The following is a 9,156-nucleotide window of genomic DNA, read 5'->3' on the forward strand; positions in this document are numbered from 1 at the left end:
GCGGAGGCGCCCGCACTTTCCCCCACTTTCAGGCGGTCCAGATCCTCATCTTTGTCTGGCCGCCGCCTAATTCGCGCACCCTTATTCAGATTTGGTGACGTGGCGCAGCACGTAGGGGGCCCATCGGCCAATAGGTGCACGGTGGCCATGGCAACCTCTTAAATTTATAGCATATCTAAATTGGCTACAGCGTTGCGGTCCGGACAGAGCAAAAAAAACAAGGCATCAGTATTGTTGAGTATTAGCTTGTACCTGGTTCGGAGGCGAAGTAAGTATTTACCGTCCAGTTGGGGGCTAGGGGCTGGGGGCCGCGCGATCTGAAAACTGCTTCTCTTTTCCTCTCTCTCTCGCCTCACAAGTATTTGGGGGCCAGGATTCCTGGGCCTAGTGTGGGAGGGACCCCTACCCCCTTCGCCATCCCTAGAACTTGCAGAAGTTGCCGGAGGGCCGCAGCGCGCTCTCCACCCGCCTTCTCTTTCCCAGCCTGGCCCGCCCAGATTGAAGTCCCTCTCCCGGCGCGTCCCTGGGGTCTGCGTCTTGGAGCTGTGACAGAGCAGTTCAAGGAGCTCCCAGCTCTGGGCAGCTTCTTTTGTCAGACTTGGGGCTAGGGCCCAGGTGGCCTTGAGGGGCAGGGGAGGGGGTGGGGAGAGAGAGAATGAGAGAGAGAGAGAGAGAGAGAGAGCGAGCGGGAGAGAATGAATGAATGAATGAGTGAGTGGAAGCCATTAGACTTGCGTATTTTTTCGCCCAAACAGGCCCAGGTCCAGGCGTGTTATCTGGCCTGGTCCCAGACCCCGGAATTTCAGGTCTGAGTGCCTTGCCCACGGGCTCCAGAAGAGATGTGGGGACGGGGAGATCCAGGGCCGATGGGTCTTCCTGAAGCCAGCTCAGAGGTGGCAGTCACCTTGTCTCTCCTTTCCTCCCTGCACTTTCAAGATCCCGGGTCAGCCGGTTGGGGCAGTGCCCCGCCAGGGATGGGGAATGCTATCGACGGAGTGGATGCTGCGTGCACACGCAGGGTGTGCAAGATGGGTGTGCAAGTGTGAGCTCTCCTAGGGCACGGGAAGAGAGGCTCTCAGGGCGCCAAGGGTTTGGGGAGTGCGGGGTGCCCTCAGGTGTGTGTGGAGCGGGGTGTGGGTGTGAGTCTTGGGGGAAGAAGGGAGAGGGTCAGGCCTCTTTTTCCAAGGGGTCAATGACCGGGCGCTCCAATTTAGGGAGGCCCGGAATACTAGTGGGGATTTTCCACCCGGCTATGGGAAGCAGGTGCCAGGGAAGGTAGGCCCTGGGCAGCCAGCGGGGTGTGTTTGCACTAAGACTTGGCTGTGCACGTGTGTTCGGGTGCATTTACCGAGTTTGTTAGCCTATATTTGATAATTACATTTTTGCTTCTGTTTATAGTTAGTAATCAATCATGTGAGTACAGTTGGGTGTGTGTACTTTTGTCTGCACGTGTGTTTATATCTTGTATGGTTCTGCTAATGGTTATATTAGTCTGTGTACTCTTGTTCATGCTGATCTGTGTATATGCGTATATGCTTACTTGCAGCCACGTGAATATGAGGATGCTTGTGTGTGACTGTGCATTTGTGTAAGATTATTTGTGTACCTGTGTGCTAGCATCAAAGTGAAAAAGAACTTTAAAAAATTTTAGAGTGTGTGTGTTTGTGTGTGTAGGTGAGTATGTGTGTGTGTGTGTGTGCGTGTGTGTGTAGGTGAGCATGTGTGTCCGTGGCTGAGTCAGGTTGGGTATGTTTGTAAGTGCAGAATTCTACGTATCTGGGTTGTGGGTCGTTTCTACGTGTGTCATGCGTGTGGGTACTTGAATATATTTTTGTTTATGAGACTCCTGTAGGTTTTTTTATGGGGGGGGTAATGTTTGTATGTGTGATCCTAACAGTGCTTTTTGAATTTAAAGGAGGGCAGGATTTGTGGGTACATCTGTTGGGGCAGTTGGTGGAAGCACAGAGACCTCACTTCTTTCCCGATTTCTGTGCTGTCCCCCAGGCTCTCAGGGAGGTCATCTGGCTGGGGACAGGGAACTGACTGATGCTAGTCACCCGTGGGGCCTCTGGGAAGGAGTTCTCAAACTGGGCAGCTTCTGCCTTATGGTGCTACTCCTCCATCACCCAGCTCTCGGAGGGACAGGTGTCTACAGAGCATAGCCATGTGGCTCCTTACAGCCAGGCTGGGCCAGGAGCGAGAAGGATGGGTGGATCTTGCCTGGTCACGCAGGCCCAACTGGTAGAGCTCCAGGGGCCCCAAGTGAAATTGCCGTTTCGGGCCTGCCCTGCCCTGCGCCCTGCCTGGCCCTGCCTCCTGGGGCTTGAGGGGCCTTCAGAGAAACAAGAGCAGGAGAGGAGGGGAGAGGGGTGCCCAGGCACGCAGTGGGGGAACATGGCCCTGTCTCCTTGTCTTTGTCTCTCTGGGATCTCCCCCTCTCTCCCCAGTTCTCTCTCATCTGTTTTCCTTTCTTCTTAGGTCCAGCCTCTGTCCTCTTTCTGCTTTCTTTTCCTTCTGTTTCTCCATCACCATCTTCCTCGATTTCGCTCTATTTCCCTCCCTCTGGCTTTCTGCCGGACGTCCAAATCCAGCATCCGATTCGTCGTAATGAACGATTCTCATCATGCACTGTATATATTTTGGGGTGCAGGAGGGAAGACACATACAGTCATTAGAAGCGCCCATCTGATGGCCTCTGGACTAGGCACACTGAGCCCACCTTTGCCCCCTCCCCCACCCCCAGTGCGTCTGCCCCTTCTTCCTGGCCTCTGCTTTGTCTACTCTGCTGGCCGCTCCATGCCTGTGTGCCAGCTCCATCACAGACAAATCCTCCTGCTTTTGCCTCCTGGGTGAGCTTAAATGCCAATGCACAGCCAGGTCCCAGCCGCTGTGGTGCCAGGACAGGAGCCAGGTCAGGACTGGAGCAAAAATAGGGGACAGTCTCAGAGAGCAATTCTGTGTCTGCTGGAGCCTGGATGAAGTGAGTCACCCCAGGCTGCGTGTCCGGTCGCTGGAGGTGAGGGCTCCCCTTCCAGAAACCCTGGTTTGGCCTTACGCCTCCTGTAACTGAATCGACCCATCTTGCCCAGGTCACAGCCGCCACCCCACCCCCAGCTACCCTGGGGTCCTCAGCCCCAATCCAGAAGCCCCCTTGCCTGAGCCCGGATGCAGAGGAGCCTGCTTGGCCCTTGCCGGCCCTCCACCTTCTGGGGTGCACAGAACCCAAAGAAACGCCAGCAGACCAACTATTAGACGAATTACCCCGCCCTGACAGCGCTAACAGATGGCGACCAGGCAGCGAAATCCCCTCCTATATGTAACTAATAAACCGCTTGTGTCTTAACAGGGTAATGCATGGAGACACAATGTCACTTATACAAGATGTTGATGGAATTTACTATATAAAAATCTTCCTCCTAGAGTAAAGAGTATCAGCATTACAACTCGACAGACGGCGGCGGGATAAGTAAAACAGACAAAAGACAAACAAGATAATAATCTGTTTCCAATCACTTAAGCCCCGTAGAGTTAGTAATATGCGGTTTGCTTATTCCCCCTTGAGTTCGGTAATTAATTACCGGCAGGAGGCACACACCCGCCGGGGGGTGGGAGTTTCGAGGCGCACTGAGCTGGGGTTTGGGGGGCGTCTTTCTAGAGCTCTCTGTCTCGGGGTCCCGGGCAGAGACCGGAATGGGGACTCTTTGCGAGCGTTTGGAGCTGACCTTCCCGCCGGTTGAAGAGAACCTTTCCGTTGCGTTTGCCCGCTCCTCACCGGAAACTCTGCTGCCCAGGGGATGCTGAAGCCAAGCAGAAACGCGGGCTTTTCCGGCGGCCCGAATCTCTCTCTTCGCCCCTCTTGAAGGCACCCGGAGTGGCCCGCTTTCTTAGGGTAGGCGCCCGGGGGTGGGGGTGGGGCTGGGAGGCGGGCCCCGGTCCCCTTCTCCCCTTGGTATGTTGGGCAGCTCAGCAGGTCCTAGGCCGACTTCGATCATTATTTCCACCCCCAACACACATACTCCGCGACCCCTCCCCCCACCCCCCAAGAGCCGGCACGGCTTTAGCATTAAACAAACGCAGTGAGCGCCTCTGAGCCGCGCTCTCGGCCGGGTCTGGGCGGCGGCGGCGTTACAAATTGTAAATTTAAATTGCTCGCCGGATTCATTACCTCCCCTCTTTGATTTCAGCCAGCCGTGAAAAATTATACTGGTGTACCACTGAGAAACTGTTTTGCCGCAAAGAGCCCGCGCCTAATCACTGGCTTTCTCCCTCCGACAAAAGTGTAATTATTTTGTTTGGGGTGTAAATATAGGCCGCTCCGCGCACACACACTCGGCGTCCCGCCGCGCCCTGCCCGCCGCCAGGAGGACTCGGCCTCCGAGTAGGAGCCGGCGTGGAGGCTGCTGCCCTGAGGCCAGGGAAGAGCGGCTCCTTTGGCACGATCTGGGGAGACCCCGAGAGCGAGCCATCCGGCCCTGTCCCCAGCCCCTGTGCTAGGGAGTTCGGCTTGGCCCGAGGGCTCCAGGTCGCGTGCACACAGGCTGGCTTGGGTGGAGGCCGGCAGGGTACGATGGCTCGGGCCTAGGTATCCGCACAGGGATGCTGAAGTGATGGCGGGGGTGCGGGGGGGCATGAGTGTCCTAGATCCCCGCGGGGCCGGCCAGCTGGGGGCAGTCCCGACTCTGGGCAGGGAGACCGTCTAGGCTTGGGCGTCCTGGAGAGGGCCAGGGAGTAAGCAGAACCCCATGGTCTCGGGTGCTGGAAGGCAGGGGCGTCGAGGCCGGGATGGCCGCTAGCGCTCCGCTGTGGACTGCCCGGTTTGTAGAGCACCTCTGCGGGGCGCAGGGCTTTCCTGTCAGTTGAATTGCGCACTGCTTAATTAACGGTCTCGTTAACTGGGCAGGCCTGACCTGGAATGTTTAATCAAAAAGGCAGGGAATCCCTCAGTTTCCTTCCTTCCTTCCTTCCTTCCTTCCTTCCTTCCTTCCTTCCTTCCTTCCTTCCTTCCTTCCTTCCTAACTTCCATCCATTTTTTCATCCATTCAATGGCAAAGCTCCTCTCCTCCCAAGCCCCCCTCCAGCGCTGGGGAGGGAGACTTTGAGTTTGAACTAAACTCCAGTCCAATATTTGGGCGGGGACTTTAAGGGGCCTGTGGGGCACGAGTGGGCCGGGGTCTGGCCACACTCTCTGAGACAGGTGGCTTTGAGAAATGAACCGAGTCCAGAAGGCTGTGGTCAGCTTTACACAGGCTGTTTTCAGGGGCTGGTGGAAGACTGCCGGGCAATCCTAGGAGGCACCAGGGGACCGCGCATCATCTCTGAGAGGGAGTATGTGGGGAGGGCAGCGACTGAGCTGCACTTTACGGTTTGGGGAGACCCAGCCCCAGAGTGAGTGTATGCACTTGTGAGTGCTTGCCAGTTTAGAGACCTGGCTTGGTGTGGCTCATGTGGGGCAGAGCAGGGTGTCCTTTCTCTCTTTCCTGCAAGTCCCTTTCCAGGAAAGCACTCTTCAGAGGCCCCACCTGTGAGGCCACCCAGCCAACCCTGTAGGCGGCATGCCGCTGTTTGATGCTGCAACCCAGGGCCAAACTCAAGCTCCAGCTGCTGGGAGGGTGCTGGCTGGGGCTGATCCCAGGGAGGACAGAAGCAAAGGTGCAAAGTAGTCCTCAACTTGTGAGAGAAACGCTGATGCTTTTGTTCAGAGAGGGAAAACCCCCCTACTGCGTGCGTGCAGAGCTAAGGGCTGCCTGGGCCAACTAGCCAGTGAAGCACAGATCTCATGCAGCCAGACCAGGGGAGGGTGTGAGCTGAGAACTACTGGGATGCTCCTCATCCTCGTCCTGGTCCTCGTCCCGGAGGCAAGCCCCAGCCCTTCATAGCAGGAGAGCTGGCAGTGCTGGGGCATGCATCCTCTCTGCTGCGACAGCCCCTCTCGCCCCACTGAGCGTGTCTGACTTTGGCCATCCCTGGAACTGTTTCTGGAGCCCAGATGGGGAGAGCTTTCCAGGGATCCTAACCTCCAAATTAAGGACCCCCCCCCCATACTTTCTAACTACCCTGTCTCCAACCAGTTAGTCTGCGTTTGAGTCTGCATCTTGCTTCTCCTTCCTTTCTTTCCTCTCGGTCTTTTTTTCCGGTCTCGATAGCTTTTCTCTTTCTCTGTCCCTCTCTCTCTCCTTTCCATTCTTTTCCACCTCCTCTCCCCGCCCTTCCACATCCCACCTCCTTTTTGTTAGCCTAATATGGGTTCCTTTAGAATTTGCCTGACTTTGGCAGCTTGCGCTGTGTGTGTGTGTGTGCGTGCCCGCGCGCTTGCGCGTGTAATTCTCGGCTGCTAATGATTGTGTGTTGATAAAGTAATACAGTGGCCTCATTAGCCTTTGTTTAGAAGGTGTTAAAAGGGAAATCTGCGTTGGAAAGCGGAGGTTTATGCTGCAGCCTAGCAGAACAAGCGCCCAGCAGGCTGGGGCCCCGCCCACTCCCCCAGGCGCCCACCACCATGGACCCGGGAGGGGGGAGGGGCCCCGGGAAGGCGACCCCCAGCTCCTTTCACCCAAGGCGAGTATGTTTACCCCGCTGCGCTCCCTTCTGCTCCCCGGGGACCACCGCGGGGATCGCGTTTTCTCTAAAACTCCTTTGAGCGGCCCTACAGTGCGCGGTGGCCATTCTCCAGATTTCTTGGGGGAGTAAGAGGAGAATGGCAGAAAGCTGTTTCGAAAAAAAAAAAAAAAAAATTCCAGAGATTTTTGTTCTGAGGGGGTTGGTAGTTAGGTATCTTATTTATTTTGGAGGCGAATACCAATCAGTCTACAGCGGCTGGGCTGTACTGCGGGTCTCCTGGCTGGCTGGTTCTTGGTACTGTCCCTGTGCCCCGAAGGCCCTGTGGGGGCCTTAAGCTTTAGGGGGATCTGCAAGAGTCCTCTTTCTTTCTTCCCGACGTATTTGCAGACGGCCAGAGGAAGAGCTTCGTTATGTCGAGGTTCATTCTTAAACTTACTTTCCGGGTCTACTCGCATCCTGGGGATTCTTCACTTGGGGGACGAATTCCCTGAGAACAAATCGTAGCTTGGCTTGGCGACGTCTCTGAAGCTTGGTAAAAGCACATAACTTTACTGACCTTGGGCTTGTGTATGTGTATGTGTGTGTGTGTGTGTGTGTGTGTGTATAAAATTTGGAGAATGAGCTTCATGAGCGCATTTCCCACTTCCCGGAGTAAGTAGAGGAGAATGTGAGAACAAATTCTTTTTATTCTGGATCTTATGAAAGGGCCCAGAAAATATTTTTACCAGTCTGTGCGGGTGAAGCTTGTGGAACTCGGAGCCAAATGCTTTTCCTGGCGAAAGAGAAAAAAACACTGCAAAAATTGTGCGGCGGGATGTACAGTCTCCCATCCGAACAGGATTCACCGCTTTCGGCCGGGCCTCTCTGTAGCATCGGAAGAAACACTTTCTCATTCCTCTGGCGTTCCTATCTGAGTTTCGGCTTTCTCTCTCTTGGATTTGATACTGCGGTCCTTGGGGCGAAGCTCAGCTGGTCTGGGCGTCCTTGCGTGTCCACAGCCCAGGATACGCACCAGCGACGTGTTCGACTTCGCCCCCCCACCCCCCATCCTTTTTCCTTTGGTGAAAGGCTAGACTAGACGTTGTCTGGGGACAGATCTTGGGCGGCTGGGGCCTGCCTAGGGCAGTGACGGAGAAACGAATTCCAAACCTAATCTGAGCTCACCACCAGCATTCCCTGGCCCCCAACGCTGTGTAGACAGAAGCGAGGTTCCTCATGAAACCAAGTTAAAATCGGTCGCCGGGACGCCACGGGACGGGATCAGGACCGAGTTCGGAGGAGGCGGGGACAGGACGGGAAAACCTCTGCCTCCCATCCCTGGTCTCCCTCTTTTTCTTCCCGAAGCAGGTGTCGAAGCAGGTCTCGCGGAGAAGGCCGCGGGTGCGCGGGCGGTCGCTGCCTGGCTGTGCGCGGCGCCGGAGTTCGGACGTAGACAAAGACGGGAGCTGTCCGCGGTGCTGAACCCGCCGAGCCGCCGCTGGAGCAAACGCGCTCCTGTACCCTGCCTTCTCCTGCTGGACCCCCTCCTTGGATCTTTTCTTCACTCCGATCCTTGCCCTCTTCTGCGTTTATTTACCCCTCTTGTCTTTCCTTCGAGCCCGTGTTGTGCACACAGGTGTACGTCTATATATCAAAGAACAAAACGATTGTTTAAAGACGATGTCTTCTCGTTACTTCCCAAACACAATAAATGATGTCAAAACGTTTATTTCCAGTGTACTCTGAAACTGATACAAATGCTGTCCCTAACTCCAAAATAAGTCCGAATCCACGCTTCAGACAATGGAACTGAACAATAGCGAGCCCCGTGCAAATGCTCTTTGATTTATTCTGAAGAAGAGGCAAGGACTTGAGAAATTTTAGTTTCAGAAATATCATATTCTTGGGGTCTTAACTTCTCAGGTGGAAAAATATAAAAGCTAGGGAGGGTTGGTAGACAGACAGGAAGCTGAACAGACTAAGGCTCTTGTCTACAAGTGGGTAAATGGCTTGCCAGGGTAAAAGCAATGGACATTAAGTTGACTTAACCCTTTGAGGCAGGGAGGAGATTTGCAAGGATAACAATCTTTAGGATTATTAAGAGGGGAGTGATTCCTTTTGAAAATTGGGGTAGAAAAGGGTTAATCCGATGCTTTATTTTCTAAATGGGCATGGTGTTATCTAGACGTGTGATATGGTGTATGACCAAGCATCAATTCTTCTGCCCACGCTTGTATGTAGTATTCAATACTCACTGAGAGAAGTTCGTGCAGGTGAGAAAAAAATCACATACTCCTTCCCAGGGTGGGGGGCGCACCCGTTTTAGCGCACGGAGACCTGTACACATTCCCTCTGGCATCTCACAGATACGCTGCTTCCCAGACAGCCCAGATGTCCTGGGGTCACCTCTCCATTTGGTTTTCTCAGAACCCTCCAAACATTCCCACCCCAGGGGTGTCAGCTAACCTCAGCCGTTAGCATTACCAATGCAGAGGAGAGGGCTCTCTGTGAATTCGCTTCCCCACCTGGTCAGTCTAGAGCTCATTTGCCTATAAGAGGCAGAGGAACTAGAATTCTTGAACCAGAATGATGTGTAATAAGGGGCTGCATGTTTGGGTT

At 54.7% G+C, this 9,156-nt stretch overlaps 1 long non-coding RNA gene across 1 annotated transcript; it reads left to right on the forward strand.

The window, feature by feature from the left end:
• The first annotated feature begins 207 nt into the window (after nucleotides 1-207).
• On the forward strand, nucleotides 208-8,266 carry LOC149996840 (uncharacterized). Its single transcript, XR_016507200.1, has 2 exons — nucleotides 208-268; nucleotides 7,906-8,266. It is a non-coding gene; the product is annotated as an uncharacterized LOC149996840 (long non-coding RNA).
• The last annotated feature ends 890 nt before the right edge of the window (nucleotides 8,267-9,156 follow it).

The sequence above is a fragment of the Furipterus horrens genome, unplaced genomic scaffold (assembly GCF_987537825.1).
Source record: "Furipterus horrens unplaced genomic scaffold, mFurHor1.1.pri manual_scaffold_11, whole genome shotgun sequence".
Taxonomy (NCBI): Eukaryota; Metazoa; Chordata; class Mammalia; order Chiroptera; family Furipteridae; genus Furipterus; species Furipterus horrens.